The following is a 12,119-nucleotide window of genomic DNA, read 5'->3' as shown; positions in this document are numbered from 1 at the left end:
GACATAGTACAGGAGATGATCAGAGACTGCAGACATAATACAGGAGATGATCAGAGACTGCAGACATAATACAGGAGATGATCAGAGACTGCAGACATATTACAGGAGATGGTCAGAGACTGCAGACATAGTACAGGAGATGATCAGAGACTGCAGACATAGTACAGGAGATGATCAGAGACTGCAGACATAGTACAGGAAATGATCAGAGACTGCAGACAGGATATAAGAGATGATCAAAGACTTCAGACATAGTACAGGAGATGATCAGAGACTGCAGACATAATACAGGAGATGATCAGAGACTGCAGACATAGTACAGGAGATGATCAGAGACTGCAGACATAGTACAGGAGATGATCAGAGACTGCAGACATAATACAGGAGATGATCAGAGACTGCAGACATAGCACAGGAGATGATCAGAGACTGCAGACATACTACAGGAGATGATCAGAGACTGCAGACATACTACAGGAGATGATCAGAGACTGCAGACATACTACAGGAGATGATCAGAGACAGCAGACATACTACAGGAGATGATCAGAGACTGCAGACAGGATATAAGAGATGATCAGAGACTGCAGATATAGTACAGGAGATGGTCAGAAACTGCATACATAATACAGGAGATGATCAGAGACTGCAGACATAATACAGGAGATGATCAGAGACTGCAGACATATTACAGGAGATGGTCAGAGACTGCAGACATAGTACAGGAGATGATCAGAGACTGCAGACATAGTACAGGAGATGATCAGAGACTGCAGACATAGTACAGGAGATGATCAGAGACTGCAGACATAGTACAGGAGATGATCAGAGACTGCAGACAGGATATAAGAGATGATCAAAGACTTCAGACATAGTACAGGAGATGATCAGAGACTGCAGACATAATACAGGAGATGATCAGAGACTGCAGACATAGTACAGGAGATGATCAGAGACTGCAGACATAATACAGGAGATGATCAGAGACTGCAGACATAATACAGGAGATGATCAGAGACTGCAGACATAGTACAGGAGATGATCAGAGACTGCAGACATACTACAGGAGATGATCAGAGACAGCAGACATACTACAGGAGATGATCAGAGACTGCAGACAGGATATAAGAGATGATCAGAGACTGCAGATATAGTACAGGAGATGGTCAGAGACTGCATACATAATACAGGAGATGATCAGAGACTGCAGACATAGTACAGGAGATGATCAGAGACTGCAGACATAGTACATGAGATGATCAGAGACTGCAGACATAGTACATAAGATGATCAGAGACTGCAGACATAGTATAGGAGATGATCAGAGACTGCAGACATAGTACAGGAGATGATCAGAGACTGCAGACATAGTACAGGAGATGATCAGAGACTGCAGACATAATACAGGAGATGATTAGAGACTGCAGACATAGTACAGGAGATGATCAGAGACTGCAGACATAATACAGGAGATGATCAGAGACTGCAGACATAATACAGGAGATGATCAGAGACTGCAGCCATAGTACAGGAGATGATCAGAGACTGCAGACATAGTACAGGAGATGATCAGAGACTGCAGACATATTACAGGAGATGGTCAGAGACTGCAGACATAGTACAGTAGATGATCAGAGACTGCAGACATAGTACAGGAGATGATCAGAGACTGCAGACATAGTACAGGAGATGGTCAGAGACTGCAGACAGGATATAAGAGATGATCAGAGACTGCAGACATAGTACAGGAGATGATCAGAGACTGTAGACATAGTACAGGAGATGGTCAGAGACTGCAGACATAGTACAGGAGATGGTCAGAGACTGCAGACATAGTACAGGAGATGATCAGAGACTGCAGACATAGTACAGGAGATGATCAGAGACTGCAGACATAGTACAGGAGATGATCAGAGACTGCAGACATAGTACAGGAGATGGTCAGAGACTGCAGACAGGATATAAGAGATGATCAGAGACTGCAGACATAGTACAGGAGATGATCAGAGACTGCAGACATAGTACAGGAGATGATCAGAGACTGTAGACATAGTACAGGAGATGGTCAGAGACTGCAGACATAGTACAGGAGATGATCAGAGACTGCAGACATACTACAGGAGATGATCAGAGACTGCAGACATACTACAGGAGATGATCAGAGACTGCAGACAGGATATAAGAGATGATCAGAGACTGCAGACACAGTACAGGAGATGATCAGAGACTGCAGACATAGTACAGGAGATGATCAGAGACTGCAAACATAATACAGGAGATGATCAGAGACTGCAGACATAATACAGGAGATGATCAGAGACTGCAGACATATTACAGGAGATGGTCAGAGACTGCAGACATAGTACAGGAGATGATCAGAGACTGCAGACATAGTACAGGAGATGATCAGAGACTGCAGACATAGTACAGGAGATGATCAGAGACTGCAGACATAATACAGGTGATGGTCAGAGACTGCAGACATAGTACAGGAGATGGTCAGAGACTGCATTTCCTATGGACGTTAGTAAATAATGACCAATCGACCCTCTCACCTGACCCAGCGATACAGCAACGGTTCCTCTGATCAGGAGTCAGCTCACTCTGAATTGCCCGTGGTGACTCCGCTGGATAGCACCCAGATCTGTATTCTGACAATGACTCCATTCCTTTCTCCACCAGGGATGGTGCTAGGCTGTGTGGCTTTTCCTCTGGTGGCGCAGGGCAGCGGGGTTCTCTCTCTGATGGGGTTCCCTCAGCAATGTCCTCTCCCTCGGGAGTCCTGGGTGTACTTCCCTGAAAGCTTTCCCGGACTCCTGGCTCTCTCTCTCCCATTCAGCTGAGCATGCTGTGTGAGCTCCAGTTTCCGTGTTACAGTGGGGCTGCCAGTCCTCGGGACTACATGTCCCACAATCCTCTTCTCTGCTCCTTTTTCTATTCTGTTTCTTCCCTGGGCATATGAAGGCGGGGGAAGATACATAGTGGGAAGCTGTGCTGGCAAGCACTGCTCACTAGTACAGCAGCGTGCGCAAGAGGGAGAGGGAGGGGGGAGAGGGGGGAAAGAAGAGCCCGCAGCTGCATTGGCATCACTAGGGTTGGGGTCACTCCCCCTTCCACCAACTATAGTCGCCCCTCAGTACAGACCCCCCTCCACTAAGTATAGACCCCCTCCATCAGTGAAGAACCCGCACTAAGTATAAACCCCTCCCTCAGTACAGACCTTCCTCAGTACAGACCCCCCCCAGGAAACCCCCCCTTCATTAGTACAGACCCCCCCAGGACAGACCCCCCTGCATTAGTACAGACCCCCCCAGGACAGACCCCCCTCCATTAGTACAGACCCCCGGGACAGACCCCACCTCCATTAGTACAGACCCCCCTCCATTAGTACAGACCCCCCAGGACAGACCCCTCCTTCATTAGTACAGACCCCCCTCTATTAGTACAGACCCCCCATTAGTACAGACCCCCCAGGACAGAGCCCCCTCCATTAGTACAGACCCCCCTCCATTAGTACAGACCCCCCATTAGTACAGACCCCCAAGACAGACCCCCCTCAATTAGTATAGACCCCCCAGGACAGACCCCCCTCCATTAGTACAGACCCCCCAGGACAGACCCCGCCTCCATTACTATAGACCCCCCAGGACAGACCCCCCTCCATTAGTATAGACCCCCCCAGGACAGACCCCCCCTCCATTAGTACAGACCCCCCAGGACAGACACCCCTCCATTAGTATAGACCCCCCCAGGACAGACACCCCTCCATTAGTACAGACCCCCCCTCCATTAGTACAGACCCCCCAGGACAGACCCCCCCTCCATTACTACAGACCCCCCAGGACAGACCCCCTCTCCATTACTACAGACCCCCCAGGACAGATCCTCCCTCCATTAGTACAGACCGCCCTCTATTAGTAATGACCCCCCAGGGCAGACCCCCCTTCTCCATTAGTACAGACCCCCCCCCTCCATTAGGGTACAGTACATAAAAACACCCGGGCGGCAGCTGGAGAGGAGAGGACAGTGTGCAGCCGCGCCGCCCGGGTGGAGAACAGAAGTGTACACAGCAGGCAGCAGGAGTGAGAGACACAGAGAGGAGGAGAATGTGTCAGCACGGACCGCTCCTCCCCCCCTCCCCCCGCGCGCGACATCACTCACGGCTGGTCTCTCTCCACACAGAGACCAGCCGCTCTGCCTCCCTTCTCATCTCCGGCTTGAGCAGTTAATACAGCGGCGCCTTTCTTCTTAGAACACCGGCAGAGAGGCGCCGCTGGACACAAACAAGAGGAGGAGGAGGAGGGAGGGGAGCACTCTGGCGCTTCAGCGCCCCCACCTCTCTGGCGCTCGGGTGCACTGCACCCCGTGCACCCCGTCTAGGACAGGCCCTGCCCCAGTTCTTAATACGGTGTATTGCCCCCTTTAACATCAATGACAGCTTGAAGTCTTTTGTGGTATTTGTGGATGAGGCTCTTTATCTTCTCAGATGGTAAAGTTGCCCATTCCTCTTGGCAAAAAGCCTCCAGTTCTTGTAAATTCTTGGGCTGTCTTGCATAAACTGCACATTTGAGATCTCCCTAGAGTGGCGCAATGATATTGAGGTCAGGAGACTGAAATGGCCACTCCAGAACCTTCACTTTATACTGCTGTAGCCAATGACAGGTCAACGTGGCCTTGTGTTCTGGTCATGTTGGAATGTCCAAGTACGTCCCATGTGCAGCTTCCTGGCTGATGAATGCAAATGTTCCACCAGTATTTTATGATAACATATTGCATTTATCTTGCCATCAATTTTGACCAAATTTCCTGTGCCTTTGTAGCTCACACATCACCAAAACATCAGCGATCCACCTCCATGTTTCACAGTAGGAATGGTGTACCATTCATCATAGGCCTTGTTGACATCTCCAAATGAAGCATTTATGATTGTGGCCTAAAAAGCTACATTTTGGTCTCATCACTACAAATGACTTTGTGCCAGAAGATTTGAGGCTTGTCTCTGTGCTGTTTGGTGTATTGAAAGCGGGATACTTTGTGACATTTGCATAGTAATGGCTTTCTTCTGGAGACTTGGCCATGCAGCCCATCTTTCTTCACGTGCCTCCTTATTGTGCATCTTGAAACGGCCACACCACATGTATTTCACCTGAAGTTATTTGTGGGTTTTTCTTTGCATCCCGAAAAATTTTCCTGGCAGTTGTGGCTGAAATTTTAGTTGGTCTAACTGATCGTGGTTTGGTTTCAACAGAACCCCTCATTTTCCACTTCTTGATTAGGGTTTGAACACTGCTGATTGACATTCTCAATTCCTTGGATATCTTTTTATAACCCTTTCCTGTTTTATACAGTTCAACTATCTTTTCCCACATATCCTTTGACAATTATTTTGCTTTCCCCATGACTTAGAATCCAGAAACGTCAGTGCAGCACTGAATGAAAGATGCTAGGGTCTGTCAGGAATCCAGAAACTCATTGACATTTTATACACACACACTAATTACAAGCAACATTCTCATTCTCACATTCTTTTTATTTCATCCAATGGGCAAAACTAGGTTTCTCGTAACCTCAATTGTTTTTTTCACCGTATGATCAAATAATAATAATAACAATATTACCCTTAAAACCAATAAAATATATTGTTTTGATCTTAAAGTTATTTAATGGCCAGTTTAGACATTCAGATTAGTGCTGATTAAAGCCTTGATACTTTATCTTGTAATGGTTTCATAGCTAACTATTTATCTTGGACAGATTACAAAGAAAAGTTCTACCTCTGGTAATCTTTTCTGTCATCAGCTGTCCTCTGTAATTGGCATCTCTCGACAATCACTTGGTTTATAAAGGACAATTTCATTGTTGCATCCTCAGTGGAGGGAGACGGTGGAAGCAAGTCTCCACCGAACTCAAGAGAACACACCAAGTTAACCTATCTAAGGTAAGTTGAGAAACTTACATTACTATTCTGAATAATGAGAGGGTGCCACCATACAATAGAGATCTTATTATCTAGGGGAGCCTTTCTCAACCAGGTTCTGTGGAACCCAATGGTTCCTTCCGACATTGCTAAGGGTTCCTTGGGCAATGAGCAACTTTTTTACCTCTCAGGTAAATAACAGCTGACGCATCTGTAAGTAGACATTATTCCCACACAGATCATCAATGTAAGGAGCATACTTATTGCCAGTGTAAAGAAACCCTTCTGGTACTGACCTCCAGTGTAAAGTGACCCTTCACCCACTGGCCATCAATCTAAGGGGCCCTTCTCCACTGACCACCAATAAAAGGGGACACTACACTAGCCACCAATGTAAGGGGTATTTTTCCACTGACCATGGATGTGAAAAGTTCCCTGAGAGCTGGAAGCTATTTCAAGGGTTCCTCCAAGTTCAAAAGCTCATCTATGGCAATGGCAGACAACCTGATAAATTGCAGTCATGCTTCTTATTGGTGTGCAAAGGCCAAAAAATAAAATTCTAATTTAGCAAACATTCCAGATGTGATGCCATATGGTGCATGTTTACCAATATGTCAAACACAGCATTGTCAATTAAAGTTTACTGGACAGGAGTAGAGAAACGTCTCCCTCTAAGGACACCTGTTCTGGTACCAAGTGCCAAGTGGTTAGATTTCCCTCAGTGTTTGGGAGATTTTCTCCAATTTTAATCAGGGAAAATCCCATCAATGGGGGTCACAAAAATAAAACCCTCCCAAAAGTTTTGCCTTCCTCCTCTACCCAAAACAAAATAAAATGGCTCCAGTCAAAACATTTTAACTTTCAAGCAAAAAGTTAATGGGGGGAAACCAAAGCACTTAGAGAAAACACATGTTAAACAAAATGGGTTGTGTAGAGTATGTTCACTTTTAAAGTAAATGTTCACTTTGCAAATTGAATTTTCACTTACTTTAGTGAGTAGCGAGTGAGGTGAAACAAAGTGAAAATTCACTTTGCAAAAAATACCCAAGCACATACAAGAAAAGTTTAAAAACAGGATTTTTGCTTCCACGTGATTGAAGTCAGCAAAACTTAATTTCATTCACTAATCTTAGCAAATCCTTTCTTTGAGGAAGGATTTTTCACTTACCTTATTGCAGGAGTAGGTGATCTTTGAGAGGTGGAGATCGACCTAACAATGTGGAGGAGATGAGTGCAGCTCCCTTTAAAAAAAAAAGAAGTTAACTAGCTAGGCCTTTATAAAAGGAAGGCACGAAGAAAACTTGAAAAAATAGGAGAAAACACCCCTCTGTAAAAATATAAACGTAGCCTTCCTTAAAACTTTAAAGCTTTAGTGAGAAACATCATTTTCATTTATATTTTTTCATGTTTGGAGTGTAATCGATATCTGATGCATCATGAAAACTGACCTGCTTGATTAGCTTCAGGCTTGGTTGTCTGGTCTGAGTTTTGGCCAGTGTGAGTAATATGTATGGCAGTGCACAGGGGTCAGTAGTTTGTAGGGCAGTGCACAGGGGTCAGTAGATTACAGGGCAGTGCACAGGGGTCAGTAGATTACAGGGCAGTGCACAGGGGTCAGTAGATTGTAGGGCAGTGCACAGGGGTCAGTAGTTTGCAGGGCAGTGCACGGGAGTCAGTAGTTTGTAGGGCAGTGCACAGGGGTTAGCAGAACTGTGTACAGAGGCTAGTAGGGCAGTGTACAGAGGTCAGCAGGATGGTGTACAGAGGTCAGCAGACTGCATAAAGGGGTCAGCAGGGAAGTGTACAGAGGTCTGCAGGGCAGTGTACAGGGGTCAGCACGACAGATTATAGGTGTCAGCAGACCAGTGAGCAGGGCAGTGTAAAGAGGTCATCAGGGTAGAGTGCAGGGGATCATCAGGGCAGGGTACAAGGGTCACCAGGACAGAGTACAGGGGCCATCAGGACAGGGTGCAGGGGTCATCAGGGCAGGGTACAGGGGTCAGCAGGACAGAGTACAGGGGTCATCAGGGCAGGGTACAGGGGTCAGCAGGGCAGTGTACATGGGTCAGCAGGGTAGTGTACAGAGGTCAGCAGGACAGTGTAGAGAGGTGAACAGAACAGAGCACAGAGGTGAGCAGGGCAAAATACAAGGTCAGTGTTCAGTGAGTCAGCAGGGCAGGGTACAAGTGTCAGCAAGGCAGAGTACAGGGGTCAGCAGGGCAGAGTACAGAGGTTGGCAGGTCAGTGTACAGGGGTCAGAATTCTCAAGGGCAAACTGGTATTTCCACCCATATGCACAGCAGTGCAAGGAAGTGGCTGTAAAACATTGCTACCTCTGCTAATATACTGATCTCTACCTGTCCTCCTCTCACATCCAACTCATTTGATGTTACACATTTTGGAGAGTTGTCACTGGAACATTTTCATCTATTGAATGATTGCTCAGCTCTTGTGCTGGTGACAAAGAGTAGATTTCCCCTCAGCCTCTGTCTTGGCAACAATTGTCAGCTGAATAGATAGACACGGTGAATCTCCCCAGCAGGGGCAAAAACAAGTCTAATTCTTCCCACTCTATTCAAACCAAAAAAAAAAAAAAGTTTTACCTTTACTATATGTAAGTATGTATTTACTGTACTTAAGGGCTAAAATATATAAATATGTCAAGTTAGTTAAATGCTTGAATCATATATGAGTTTTCTTTGAATGTACTTACATGATAATTTTTGGTTACACCATACAAATTAAGTATGTATATATACCTCCATAATATTAAGCTTCAACTCACTTAACATTTTATATTGTATTATTTTTTTCTGTTATCATCTTGCATGTACTAAATAAAATCTTTTGACAAGGAAATCATACATGAGGCCTATTCATTCACACATAATTTAACCTTACTGTGTATTGACATTAGAGTGGCAAAGAGTTCATGTATATGTAAACCCAAAATCAATTTTTTTGTACGTTTTGGCATAACTAAACAAATTCATTTTCAGAAATCTGTTGCAGTTCTTACATGGAGATCCTACCAGTAACACCATTTCCTTTTGCAAGCTGACAACTCTAAACCACTCTTTTGCAATTAGCAGAAGGGTTGTCAGCCTTCATTTGCACTTCTTTAGTTAGCTGTTGGGCTATCTATCTGAGAAAGTCACTTTAAGGGCTGGGCAATTCTCTGACTGGGCAGGAATTTCTTGTTAGTATTTAACGTTACGTTCTGCTACCATAGATTACATTTTTTATGAAAAAAGAATCTTTGCATGAATTTTCTATGCTTGGTGAAAAGTAAAGTAAGGTCATGATAAAGGCTAAGGTAAGATATATGGGGGCCCTCAAATGAGGGTCTGCACATATTCCTCAGTGTACATAATGCTAGAGAAGACAGTCAGAGACTAGAAGAAACAGTAAACCAATGACATGCTACAGGTGTGGTTAAAAGTTAAACACCTACAGCAGGAAACTGGGGACATGTTGTAAAGGACTGCTAGAGATCAATGCCATTAAAGTGGTGTTCCGGCTGAAATTATACTTTTTAAATAAAAATATCCCTATAATACACAAGCTTAATGTATTCTAGTAAAGTTAGTCTGTAAACTAAGGTCTGTTTTGTTAGTTTATAGCAGTAGTTTGTTATTTTATAAATTTACAGCAGGCCGTGGCCATCTTAAGTGTGGGCATCTGAAGCCAGACTGTATTTCTTCCTGGATCTCATCCTTGCAGATCTCACACATGCTCAGTGCAGCACAAGCAGTGTAATAGGTTTCAGGTCAGGTTTCCATAGCAACGGCAGTGTCAGAGGATGTTGCCGCCCCTTCCCAGAAGGCATTGCAAACAGGAAATGATGCGATGAGCCACGGCCAGGGAGGAGGAAGTGAAAAATGAATACAGCAGATATACAGTAGGTGCTGAGAAAAAAAATAAAAAAATATCCAATTCGTTTACAGTGCACAGTTTAGTGAGGGATGCTGAAGAGTTGTAAAAGTGGGTGGAACTCCACTTTAAAGACCCTTTACAAAATTAACACTCCCACTGCTGACTGCTTGGGTTCAAGAGCCTTTGTTTGGCTATAGGTTGGGAAATAAGGGTGCTTGGTCATCTTGGAGGTACTGCTGCTTTTCTTCTGCTTGAATACCTGGGATGTGAGCATATTCCTGATTCCAGAATGCATAGCTTTATCTATGGGAAATGTCATCCCTTGCCAATATTTATCAGGGTCCACCAGCAGAAGAGTAATCTTTGCTACCTTTGCACTATTTAATGTGGCCAGGCTGTCGTTTTCTTCATATGATTGACCATTTGTGTTAGCATTAAATAATCAGTTTGTATATGTTGACAGATCATAATAACTTATGAAATATTTGTGAGTATTATTGCTAATTTATCGATGATTTTATTGCTGTTCATTTTAACCTCATTTCAGAATCAAAGGATGCGGCTTCTCTTGAATATGCTGCTCCTTTGCAGCTTGGCAATCTTATCCCACCATGTCACGTTTGCAAGACCCGCATCCAAAAAGTATGCTGCAGAAGTAATGTCTTGGGGTATGTTGTCTATGTGTTAATACCTATTTCAGATAAAGATAAAACAATTATAATATGGTAAATTTTGTTGATGTCTACCTACCATTTCCAAAGGTTCCAACACCCTCACTACTTCCCGGTCAATGCAGAATGTGTACTTTCAGCATGTCCGCAGATTTTAAAGCAGTATTAAATCCAAAAGCAAACCTTTATTATATTGCAGCTTACCAATTCTTAGATGTGGTGGCTACATTCGTTTTCTTTTTTAGAAATTCTTACTTTTATTTTCACCTGGGGATCCTGCCAGTAAGTCTGTTCTTCAACAGAGCAAACTGTCCTGCAGATGTAACAGTTAGAGGGTTGAGACAAACCATTTAACACTAACAGGCATGCTTACAATGCTAAGCTTTTATTCAATTACAGTATGTAAAACCTTTATCCCTAAAGGAAAAAAAAATGTTTTTGCTGTAACTGTTTATAAAGTGTTAGCTAGAGTTTGGCCTCAATTTTTTAGTGTATCTAAATCAGCTTGTCCATCTAACACTCTCCTCCCTCCAGACTGATAATGAGAAGAAATCTCCTCACTGAGGCCTTTTAGAGATGCAAGAAACTAACAAATGGTTTGACCCATGACTCACTCAAAACTGAAATATTAGTTTTGAAAAGAGTAAAATAGAGTACCTTGCAGTGGCGGCCCATCCATTAGGGACGCACGGGCGCCGCCCCCCTCTATCCATGTTTCCGGCCCCCTAATCTACATGCGGGGCGCCGGACGCATTGATTCCAATGTTTGTTTTTTTGTTTTTTTAAGCATGTGATTAGAGCTTCAGTCTCTAATAGGCTTCAAAAAAGGGTGGGCTCGGGGCACAGAGCACTGTGCCCTGAGCCAACCCAGTTGTTTTACAATAGCGAATGAATATTCGCTATTGTCACACCGATTCTCCTTCCGGCAAATCAGGAAGCGGGAGATGCACGGCTGGACGAGATGCAGGGGAAGCCCGACTGACTGACCCACCAGCCGCCACTGTCTTCAGGGAAGGCTCACCCGCAGCAGTTCAACCACATCCAGCACTCTCCGGCTCGGACAGAGGAGGGAAGTTACGATGACAAACTGCAGTCAGGTCAAGACCCCGATGAGGACGACGAGCATGCATATGAGCTTCCCTGAGACGGTTTCTGACAGTTTGTGCAGAAATTTTTGGGTTATGCAAACCAATTGTTGCAGCAGCTGTCCGGGTGGCTGGATGTACTGCCAAATTCTCTGAAACTCCTTTAGAGATGGCTTATGGTAGAGAAATTAGCATTCAATTCAAGGGCAACAGCTCTGGTGGACATTCCTGCAATCAGCATACCAATTGCATGCTCCCTCAAAACTTGGCACATCTGTGGCATTGTGCTGTGTGATAAAACTGCACATTTTAGAGTGGCCGTTTATTGTGACCAGCCTAAGGCACACCTGTGCAATAATCATGCTGTCTAATCAGCATGTTGATATGCCACACCTGTGAGGTGGATAGATTATCTCGGCAAAGGAGAAGTGTTCACTAACACAGATTTAGACAGATTTGTGAATGATATTTGCGAGAAATAGGCCTTTTGTGTGCATAGAAAAAGTTGTAGATCTTTCAGTTGAGCTCATGATAAATAGCAGCAAACACAAAAGTGTTGCATTTATAATT

The sequence above is a fragment of the Aquarana catesbeiana genome, linkage group LG12 (assembly GCF_042186555.1).
Source record: "Aquarana catesbeiana isolate 2022-GZ linkage group LG12, ASM4218655v1, whole genome shotgun sequence".
Lineage (NCBI taxonomy): Eukaryota > Metazoa > Chordata > Amphibia > Anura > Ranidae > Aquarana > Aquarana catesbeiana.
Note: the sequence above shows the minus strand (reverse complement) of the source record.